Source organism: Cornus florida, unplaced genomic scaffold, assembly GCF_030987335.1.
Source record: "Cornus florida cultivar Cherokee Brave unplaced genomic scaffold, ASM3098733v1 CherokeeBrave_3.0.0_Hap2_Chr03, whole genome shotgun sequence".
Lineage (NCBI taxonomy): Eukaryota > Viridiplantae > Streptophyta > Magnoliopsida > Cornales > Cornaceae > Cornus > Cornus florida.
The window spans coordinates 83,092,529-83,103,942 of record NW_026775573.1 but is presented as its reverse complement, the minus strand read 5'-3'; the positions used below and the strand labels follow the sequence as shown (position 1 = coordinate 83,103,942).

At 35.9% G+C, this 11,414-nt stretch overlaps 1 non-coding gene across 1 annotated transcript; it reads left to right on the top strand.

Moving 5' to 3' along the window:
- Positions 1–2,473: 2,473 nt before the first annotated feature.
- LOC132302017 (small nucleolar RNA R71) lies at positions 2,474–2,579 on the top strand. Its single transcript, XR_009480714.1, has one exon. It is a non-coding gene; the product is annotated as a small nucleolar RNA R71 (small nucleolar RNA).
- Positions 2,580–11,414: the final 8,835 nt, after the last annotated feature.

Below are 11,414 nucleotides of genomic sequence, written 5' to 3'. Positions count from 1 at the left end.
AATCAATACACACACGTCATCTAGTGGTGGTGCGTTATAGAACTAATTCTCCCTCAGAATTCTCAACTACTGTAATACCTGTCTTTTTAGGTGTTACCTGAGTAAGACTAACCCACTTGCTATTTGAGATGGGGTAGATTATACTCATATCTAGGAATTTCACAACTTCCTTAAAAACCACCTCCTTCGTATTAAGATTTAATCTTTTTTGGAGTTCCCGAGATGTTCAAGAATCCTCCTCCAAATAAATCTGATGCATGCAAATTGTGGGGCTAATTCCTTTTAAATCAGTCATACTCCACCCAATAGCCTCTTTATTTTGCTCAATAACTTTTAAGAGACTACTTTCTTGGGAACTTGTAAGATTGGAAGCAATGATCATTGGGAGGGTGTCATTCAAACCCAAGAAAGCATACTTGAGCTTGTCTGGTAGTGGCTTAAGCTCAAGCTTAGGTAGAGACTCTAAAGAAAGAATAGGTGGAGTACTAGAAAGTGGAAGAAGAGGCTCAAGTCTAGATTTCTATGGAGGAAAATATGTAATAGGAGTGGAATTAAGCAAAGAATTCACTTCAGCTATTGAAGATTCGATATCGAAGTCTTCATAATTGAAGTGATTCAGACAAGCTTCTAAAGGATCCTTGGATAACATAGTTGGGAGTGATTCCTCAACCAACTCATCAATAACATCAAGGAAGAAGCATTCACTATCATCGTGGGGATAATGAATAGTATTGAAGATGTTTAGCTTGACTTTCATATTTCCAAAAGATAAATCCATGGTTCCAGCCCTACAATTAATGCAAGCATTTTTTGTGGCTAGAAAAGGACGCCCAAGAATGACTGGAATATACTTTTTGGAATCGTGGATCGGTTCTGTATCAAGAACTAAGAAATCGACTGGAAAGAAGAACTTATCCACTTTTATGAGTACATCTTCAACAATACCTCGTGGTTGTCTGATAGAACGGTCAGCAAGCTATAAAACAACCAAGGTAGGTTTTAATTCTCCCAAACCTAGCTTCTCATACACCGAATAAGGAATAAGATTAACACTTGCTCCAATATCAAGAAGTGCTTACTCTATCACGTTGTTTCCAATAATGCAAGAAATTGTAGGAGCACCAGGATCTTTAATCTTTAAAAGAGTGTTGTACTTAAGAATAGCACTGACTTGCTTAGTGAGACAAATTTTCTTAGGAATTTGGCTTTTAGATTTTCTCTTAAGAGTGCACAAGTCTTTTAAAAATTTAGAGTAGGTTGGAATTTGCTTTATAGTATCAAGCAGAGGAAGATTGATTTGACTTGTTTAAAGACCTCCATCATATCTTGAATTTTCTCCCCTTGTTTACCAAAGTGGGAGGGTTCCTTGAGATATTCAGGATAAGGCGCTCTTGGCTCATAAGCTGTCTCAAGGTTAGGAGCAGATGAAGAAGTGACTCCACCTTCAACTCCTGTGGTGGATTATGGAATAGAGCTTGAGGAAACATCATTGGGATGTAGATTATGAATGATAGGAACAATGGGAACGCTAAGCCTCTCTTTATCGTCCTGTCCTTTTTCAACTTGATTATCAACCACTCTACCACTCCTCAATGTAGTAATAGCCTGAACTTGCTCATGATGAATACCTGATAAATTTGTTTCATTAATCATGTAAGTCTGCCCTTTTGGGTTGGCTACTGGCTGACTAGGCCGTTTTCCATTCTTTCTTCGAGATAGAGTACTTGCTATTTACCCAACTTATGCCTCTAGCTTTGCTATGGCTTGTGAATGAGAATTAAAAAGTTGGGTATTGGCTTTAAGATCAACAAGAGCATTGTGTTCTTGATCCTCAAAATCAAATTTTCTAAGAGGAGGTGGAAGATTAGGAGTTTGAGTTGGTTGATTCCTGAACTGCGTTGAACGATAAATACCAGATTAATTGAAAAAGTTATTTTGTGGCATAGGATTGGATGAATTTTGATATTGTCCTTGTGATTAAGGAACAGTGGTTCTTTGATTTTGATTATGCCATGATAGATTTGGATGATCTTTCTAGCCAGAACTGTATGTAAAAGCATATGGATTATAAGTTGGTCTAAAGAATACAGCATTCACTTGCTCCTGTGGGATCTTAGATGATTGTCCCATCATAGGGCAAGTGTCAGCAAAATGGGAAGGATTAGCATAAATTGAATAAACTTCCTTTGGCAAGGCAGTTTATGGATTAGCAACAGGAGCAAAGCCAGATGATAAGATTTGATTAAGCCTAAGGTTCAAGGCTTTTATTTGAGCGGCTAACTCACTAGATTTGTCTACCTCATAGAGTTTTCAACTCTATACATTCCAGGTGAAGACCTAAACCTAGAGGAAGACGCATGTTACGTTGAATTTTCACTTAGGGCCTAAAACAGTTCCCAAGTGTCAACCGGACTCTTAAGCAGAAAGGCTCCATTACTATATGCATCAACTATGTATTAAGTGCCATTGAGCAATATCATGGTGTGGACACTTTCTTAGAAGATCATTGTATCTTTCCCATGCATCATGGAACTGTTCTCCCGAGATTTGGGAAAACGCCAAGATTTCTCTTCTCATTTGACAGGTTTAACCCACTATGTAGTACTTTTTCAAGAACTCTTGTTGCAACATCTCCCATGTAAATATGGAAATTGGAGAAAGGGAATGCAACCAAGTTCTTACTTTGTCCTTGAGAGAAAATTAGAAAAGTCGCATCCTGAATGAATCATTGGTTAAAGTGGTCAACTTAGTAGTTAAACACAATTCCAAAAATACAACCAAGTGCGTATAAGGATCCTCTATTGCAAACCCATGAAAGGTAAGAAGCATTTGGATCATAGCAGGGTTGATCTCAAAATGGGTTGCATCAGCATCCGAAAATATAAAGTATGAAGGAGAAGTATTTGTAGTAGGAATAAAATGATCCCTCAATTGTGGTTATAGAGGAACAGGTGGCACCCATTCTCCATTACCATTACCATTACTCGGTGCATCACGATTATTAGCCATGTTATCAAAGGAACTTCCTATTGTATTCAAATGTTTTTTAAGTTTTCATAATTAACTAAGAGTTCGTTCTATTTCAGGATCATGCACTAAAGGTTTTGACTGTGACAACCCAAGTTTTACAACCCAGTGCGTCAGTGATGAACCCAAAAGTTGACCCAGAAATGGATCTAAAATGCGGAAGCGAAAGAAGTAAAATGGCCTCTAGGGATGTACGTCACCCCTAAGGAACTAAAATGACTCTCCATGAAGCTACGGAACTCAAATGAGTCAAGTACTGAAGCAAGGATTTCAAACCCGAAAAGAAATGAACTAAGGGCAAAATGGTCATTTTAAACTGAAATGGGTGCCACCGTGCACACCATTGGAAACACAACGAAAAATTAACAAAGATAGACTCAAGAATCACTTGATTCAGAGTCCGGATGACAAAGATATGAAGATAGAACAAGGAAGCATCCTCCGATTAGGAGATACCACAACCCTATCTTACTAAAACCATCATAACTCTCACTACATTTGGAGTTTCAGTGTGTGGTTAGCTCCATTGGAAATCTGACTTCAAGCTCTTTAATTTAGACTCAAGAATGACCTAATTTGGATTTAAAATGAGCAAGTTATGACTATTTGAAAACAGGTCATCATGGCAGCCAAACTGAGTCGACTCAGTTGGCAAGTGAGTCGGCTCTTTTAGGCCGAGAGCACCAAAAGTGACTAAAATGAGGCGTGGATGAACCCAGTTGGCTCCTCTAAGAACTAAGTTGGCTAGGTTGGTCTGAGAGAACAAAAAATGAAGAAAATGATGCCCAGATGAACCAAGTCGACTCTTTTGAGAACCGAGTCAACTCGGTTGAAGAGAGAGTCGGCTCCTTTAGGAACCGAGTCGGCTCCTTTGAGCCGAAAGCATGCTGCAACAGCTTTTTCTTGGAAAAAATGCAGAAAACAGAAATTGAAATAGATTTGGGATTTTCGAGGCCAAGACGACATTTTTTGGAAAAATGCCATGAAGAAACTACCCCTAGAATCACATTTTCTATGTGATATAGTCTAAACCGGAATTTATTTCGTGAAGGAAAACCCCAAAATGCCCTTAAACTAGAATATGCAAGAAAAATGTAAAATGAGTCCATAGGGGCCCATTTTACTAAGGAAAGGGCTTTTCCCGAAAACGATCATGCACGTAGACGCAACTTACCTATTAGGACGCGCTACAATGATTCATGGCTTAAAAATACTGCCGATGCAAAATATGACCTCTCAAACCTCAATTTTCATAAAAATTGCCTAAAAAGATGAAATACTACACCATGGCATGTAAGTGAAAATGAAATGGTGTTTGGCCCACACCTCATACATATTAAATGAATGCCACAGGATGTATTTCATACACAATGCACGCTCCAGTGCAAAATAGTATACTAAAACGCATGATTTTTCATATATTCTCATTAAAGGCAAGATTTAACATCCATGACATATATGTAATTCCAAAAGAGGTTTGGCCCTTGGCCTCATATCATATACATAAAATGAGGATCAAAAAGTGTGCTTAGGCACACACATTACAGATTTAGAATCAAATATACACATTTGACATATAAGGCTACAAGTGGCATATCAAGCCAACCTTTACAAGAATGGAACCTTCAAGTCCACAAATCATCCAAGCATAATAAGAATCTCAACCTTGATTCATGTACCTAAAAAATATCCCCGGTAACTTTAGGGTGAGTAACATAAAGTTGCTCGTAGAGGATGAGCATGCGAGGACCTAAGTTTTACAAATTTGCATAATTTAATCATTGTGGTTCATTCCACCTAACTTTTATGTCGAAGGTCAGACTCAGGGAGCATCCTAACCTACCTTAGATCATTTCTAGCATAAATCACATCTTTCATGCAATTTCAATAACATAGGAACATGTTATACAAGGCAACAAGATATAGATTCTCAAAGTTATCAACTTGAAATCTAAAATGCAAAAAAAAAAAAAAAAAAAAAAAAAAAAACAACTAAAGTGGGTCATGCCACCTAATGTCTATATGCCAAATGAATCTACAGGATCATTCCTAAGTTACATTTGAACAATATAGCATAGATGTACTTAACAACATCAAAGTTTACAATGATTCATTAAAAATCATAATGGCTAAATAATGATTCATTAAAATCATAATGCATAAATGTACTTAACAACATTAAAACCTGCAAAGATTCATTAAAATCATAATGCATAAATGTACTTAACAACATTAAGTCACCAATAACCAAAACCACAAGTCACAATTAAACATTGGTTGTCAACTTGGAATTGAATGCGAAAACAAATAGTGGAATACTTGGACATCAAATCTTGGATAAAGCCAGGACCTAAACGGTTATTCCGGACACTAACCCGCTAGGGATACCACCCTAGTGCGCACTATAAAATAGGGAGAATTCATACCTCCCGTACTAGAGCCAAACTCTAGCCATGTCTCTGTAATAATGTCCCAAGTGACTCCAAAATAAATAAGTGAACAACTTATATACGAATTAAATAATGCACGAAACTACATTCCATGCACAAGTAGGTTGGAACCACACAATACATGCTCTAAGTCCACATCTACTATAGGATAACAAATGTCGAATCTTCAGAGTACGATTCGTTACACGCTATAATAACATCACATGTCGAATCTTCAGTGTGCGATTCATTACACGCTATAACAATATATTTCAATATTGAAAATATAAACTCATGAATCCATTACAAGTCTAAAATCATGTTTTAAATATACTACCAATGTCAAACTCATGATTAAATCAGTAATGCAATAGAAATGAAAATTAATTAAATAAACCAATTAATTTATCTAGGTTTCAAATTTCAACCAAATGATCCCTAATTAATATATGCTTAACAACATTGTTTGATCATTACATATATTAATCCAAAACTTAATTAGGTCATTAGAACAACGAGGTATAATTTAATTAAATCATGATAATTAAATCCCTAGATTCTAAAGCAACATCAAATGGTCCCAAATTAATATATGCTAGTGAACAAGTCTTAGTCATTACAAATATCAAGTTAAAAGCTTAATTTAGCCAATGGAACCAGTAAATAGATTTTAATTAATTCTTTTAATTAAAATCTCTAGATTTTCAAACTCATCCAAATGCTCTTAAATTAAAGTACGTTAAAGAACATGCTAAGACTTAATTTAATAACACATCACAAGTTAATTCCATACAAGGTATGACCATGAGAATTAAACTTTCACAAAGAAAATTATTAAATAAAAGTAACAATTCTTTTTCAAATACGCCAAATTTAATATATGCTAACAAACATACCAAAGCCTAATTTTCTAGCATGCCACAATTTAATTCTAAGTTGTACACCATCATGAGAATTAAATCTTAAACATAGAATATAATTAAATTAAATTGTAGAACTTGAAGTAAAGCATGCGAGACAATAAAAATATAAACCTATAACATCCCCTACCTTCATTTGAGATGAAATCTCAAATCCCCACCGAAAGAAAAGTGCTCCAAATCCGACGATACTCCTAGGTTATGTCAGGGACAACACGGTGATCATTAAACACCAAGGAGGTCACACCAAAATCCTAACTTGGCCTCAAATCTGAACTCAAAAAATGGCAAAAAATGAATTCTAATAAGGGGGAAAGATGCGCGTAGTCAAGACAAATATAAAACACGAAGGTAGCACGACTTTTTAACAAAAGGAAGAAGTCCAAAAGAAGAGAGAGAAGGTGGCAGCCCCATGGGATTCCATGGCTGCCGACGAAGAGGGAGGAAGAAGATGGAAAAAGTGATTTTTCACTTCAAGACATTCTATTTATAGTAAAACCCTAAAAGTGCCCCGAAAGGGCCCTACTAGGTCCGGAAAAGTGGAATTTGAGCAGACGCACTCAAACGGTGAAACTCCGTGAACGAAAAAGAACTAAAATGAGAAAATATGAACAACGAAAGAAACAACATCGAAAACTGAATCCCGAACAGAAAGATATGCCCCAAATAAATTTGGCGGCAACTAGGGCCAAAAACCTTGAAATTGGGGGAAAACGACTAAAAGGAAATTCTGTGAGTACACGACTCGACAAAAAGTGAAAATGAATCCCGTACAAGGATTCAGGCTCAAAACGAGGCAATTTTGCAATAACTTTCATTAATTGCACAATGGCTCCTGCAACAAAAGTTAAATGCACTAATAACCTAGAATGAAAATACCTTCCAAAAATATTTTCTTAAAAACCCCTGAAATAAAATATCTTCAAAAGATATTTATGAAAAACACCCTAAGAAAAGAAAATGTTTCTGAAGAACTATGCATCCATGCCCCTTTAGACACCGGGAGCAACCAAAGTGCTTTACCACTAAAGTAAAGATACGTATTTTGTGGAAGGCACAAAGAATAAAGCTACATGAAATCAAAAACCAACTCCGAACACAAAAAGTAAGACTATGCCAACAAAATGACAATTGGGGAAAAGACAAAATAGGAAAAAGGACGAAAAGTGAATAGTGTTAAAAAAATGAAAATATGGAAATGACTTGGTCCTCAAAGGAAGTTGTCAATCCAAAGAAAAAAGTCTTGAAACTATCCCCAAGCACTCAAGACGACACTAAGTGCTGAGAAACCAAACTCATAAAAGAAAAAATCAACGAAAAATAAATATCCGTGAAAATCTGAGACAAAGTAAAGGAAGAAAAATGACCGGGTCATTACAACCTACCATCCTTAAAAAGATTTTGTCCCCGAAATCCAGAACATACAAAAGAGAACCGAACAAGATTGAAGTAAGATCAAACCAAAGGAAAAGCCATAAGGTGCTAAAGGACAACTCCAAAAGCTTGAAGAGCATCCGAAAGAACGCAAAACCAAGAACTATGTGACACCTTTCAAACAAATCGGCATATCAACCCAATGTCAATCACCGAGAGAATCCCAAGACAATGACAAGTCGAATCAAAATAGATGGCTAAGAATGATATGGCAGTACGAACAATGACCAGAATCCGCCCACATTTATTCGTCAATAAGGTAGCATGACAGTATAAAGCACTCGTTCATAACATGCCCTCAATAGATCAACTCAGAAAGAAACTTTTCGATACAAATGACATCAATGTCGAGAATGATCATTACCAAAATCACTACGGGAACCAGGCATCCGCGAGAGTTAGGATTAGCTAATCCTAAAACTCAAACAACAATGTCATTGGCACCGTTACGCTTAAGGCCTTAAATCCCTAACACTGGCATAACAACGACTCCCACATCTAGAAATGCGACAACAACAACACCAGTCCTAAATCCACAGCCTGACAAGTCTGTGCCCTCAAGCCAATGGATCAGACCCATAAAATTGAAAACCTAAGCACAGATCTGAAGTAGACCTACCGTAAGGCTGCATACAAAAGATAAAACGCTGGGTCAAAATCCCTATAGTGGACAACCAAAATCTCAAAACATAAGTCTACTACGTAGCTCACACATCTCTATCCCAACAACCACAGTCACAAAACCCCAACATAAGTGCAAGAGAGATGAAATAGAATAAACTAAATACTCGCATAGTAGATACTCACAAAATTAATTGAGATAAATCAAATAATACCTTAGTACTAAGTATATAGTACACATAAGTTAAACCAAATAAACCACATATCACATAGGGTCAAACAAATAGTGACACGTTATTCACCACTAATGGCACTAGCATGTTAAATGGATACAGTATATGAAAACGTATCATCTATGTAATGATCCGGTCATTTCCCTTCTTTTCTTTTTTTAGTGAATTTCTTTTTTTGTCTTTTCCCTATTTCGTCCTTTAGTCATTTTTTATTTTTCCTTGCATAACCTCACTTTTTGTGCTTGGATTTGATTCCGACTTTGCATATATCCATGATATCTATACTTTCACTTTTGTAAAAAAACGGGTTAAGTGGTTACTTTTCTTGTAAAGGGATGAGTGTAAAACTTTTGGTAATTACTCTAAACTTGAGAGGTTTTGTGTAGTTAAATAAAGTAATTATTTTTCGTCTTAGGGAGTATTTTGTAATTTAATTTGAAAGATATTTTCAAAAGAGACCTTTTTGCAATTTTCAAAAAATGTGACAAGTGTCGCATTCCTAAGGTGCCACTTGTTGATTTTGTGGTGAAACCACTTAGAAGCCTTGTTTGATGACACATGGAGGGTGGAGATTCACCTATTTTGTAATGACCCGGACTTTTTCCTCCTTTTTCATTTTTGGTGATTTTCTTTTTTCGCCTTTTTCTTATTGCGTCTTTTACTCGTTTATCGTTTTTCCTTGCTTAACCTCACTTCGGGTCTTCGGATTTGATTCCGGTTTTGTATGCATCCATGATACTTGATTTCCATGACATTGGTATTTTAACTTTTGTTGAAAAGCATGCTAGTTGCTTTTATTTTTCATAAAGAGCATGAATGCATACTTTATTGTAATTATTCATAACTTGAGGGGTTTTTGTGTAATTATGTAAAATAATTATTTTTCATTTGAGGGACCTTTTTGCAATTTATTTTAGAAGATATTTTGAAAAAAGACAATTTTGTAATTTTTGGAAACTGTGACAAGTGTCACACTCACATGGAGCCATTTGTTGGCATTTAGGTGAAGAGACTTGGCACCATGACCTCTTGACATTTGGTGGGTGGAGATTCATCCATGTGTTGGCCTTAGATTGGTGCACATGTAACCATTGATTGTTGACAAGTGTAAGCTTAGGATTAAGTCTTGGAAGAGGCATTGGATTGTGACAAGTGTAAGGCCATGATGTAGTCTTGCATTGTGTGTGTAAGAGAGGTAGTGCAAGAGAACATAGTGAGTGGAGGATCTCTAGCCCTTCCACTCACCATTTTTACACTTTACTTTCTTTATTTCATTATCTCACATGAACCCTAACAAATCCACCATTGGAGGAAAGCTTAGTTCATAGCTTACCCCTTCAATTTGGCTCACTTCCATACACCTTAGACTAAGAACCTTGGGAGAGAAAAATTTCCACTCATTCTCCTCTTCAAGAACCCTAAACTTGTTTTCCATTTTGTGCTTGGTAGCTTAGATTATAGAGATACAATTCTCTATTGAGGTAGGGGTGGTAGTATGTTTATTTTCTAAGTGTTTTGAAATCCTTTAGGGTTTAATATATATTGTATACATGCTTTTAGAATTGTAGTATTGCATACTATAGGAAATCCTTGTGATTGACTTAGGATTTCATTGATCAAACATGTATGTTGTGTATATATCTTGAGTAGGATTGTTGAAGTTGTATAGAATTCTTAATGATTTGAGTTACTATGCTATTGTGATAGTAATCCTACATTCTAGTAGATTACTATTGATAATCATGATTGTTTTAGAAGCTATTTGCTAAAATGCAAACATTTAGTATATATGGCTTATTGTTGAGCCATGCTTAAATTGATAAGTTAATAATATTATTTTGTGCATTATATCATGTTAAGAACTTGTCATCTATCATGCCATTCTAGACTTGGCACCCTAAGACATGGTTGTGTGGTTTCGAAGTTCTTGTGCTTGTAAGGTGGTTGATATGCCTTATTATTTATATATATAAGTTTTGAACTTGATATATATTTTGGATTCTCTTGGGACATGGTTACTAGTAACATGGCTAGAGTTTGGCTCTAGTGTGGGAGGTATGAGTTCCCCCCAATTGAGATAATGTGCACTTAGGGTGGTCTTCCCTGTGAATTATTGCCCGGAATAACCGTTAAGGTCTTGGCAGAATTCCGAGCTTAGGTGTCCAAGGATTCTATTTTTTTTTTTATTTCGCATTCATTTCCAAGTTGACAATCAATGCTATTTGTAACTTGTCAATTTTGTTATATGCGGTTTGAGGTTGTTAAGTACATCCATTTTGATATTGTGTTGCTAAGAAAAATTTAAGTTAGCTTAAGATGATCCCTTAGAACACCTTGAACATAGACGTTAAGTGGAATGCTCCCTTGTATTCGTCTATATTGATCTTGCAATGATATTGAAACTTTAGGGTATACGCATATGCTTCTCCTACGAGTAACTTGATTACTCACCCTAGTGGTTTGGGTTATTTTTCAGGTAAAGAGACCATGTTCATGGATGCTCATCATTCTTAGAAGCTTTTGAGCTAGTTGAAGTATTTTTGTATATTAGCATGCACTTGTTTAGCATGTTTTATCTTTTGGACGTAATACTTTTGGATACCATAGATGTATGGTATTTTAGAAGCTAAGATGGCTCCCTTCATGTAATGTGTATCTAAGTACTCTTTTTTATGCTTGTTTTGTATGTATAGTATGAGGCCAAGAGCCATTAACATGAAAGATTACAAGCATGTTCTCTTTAAAACTCA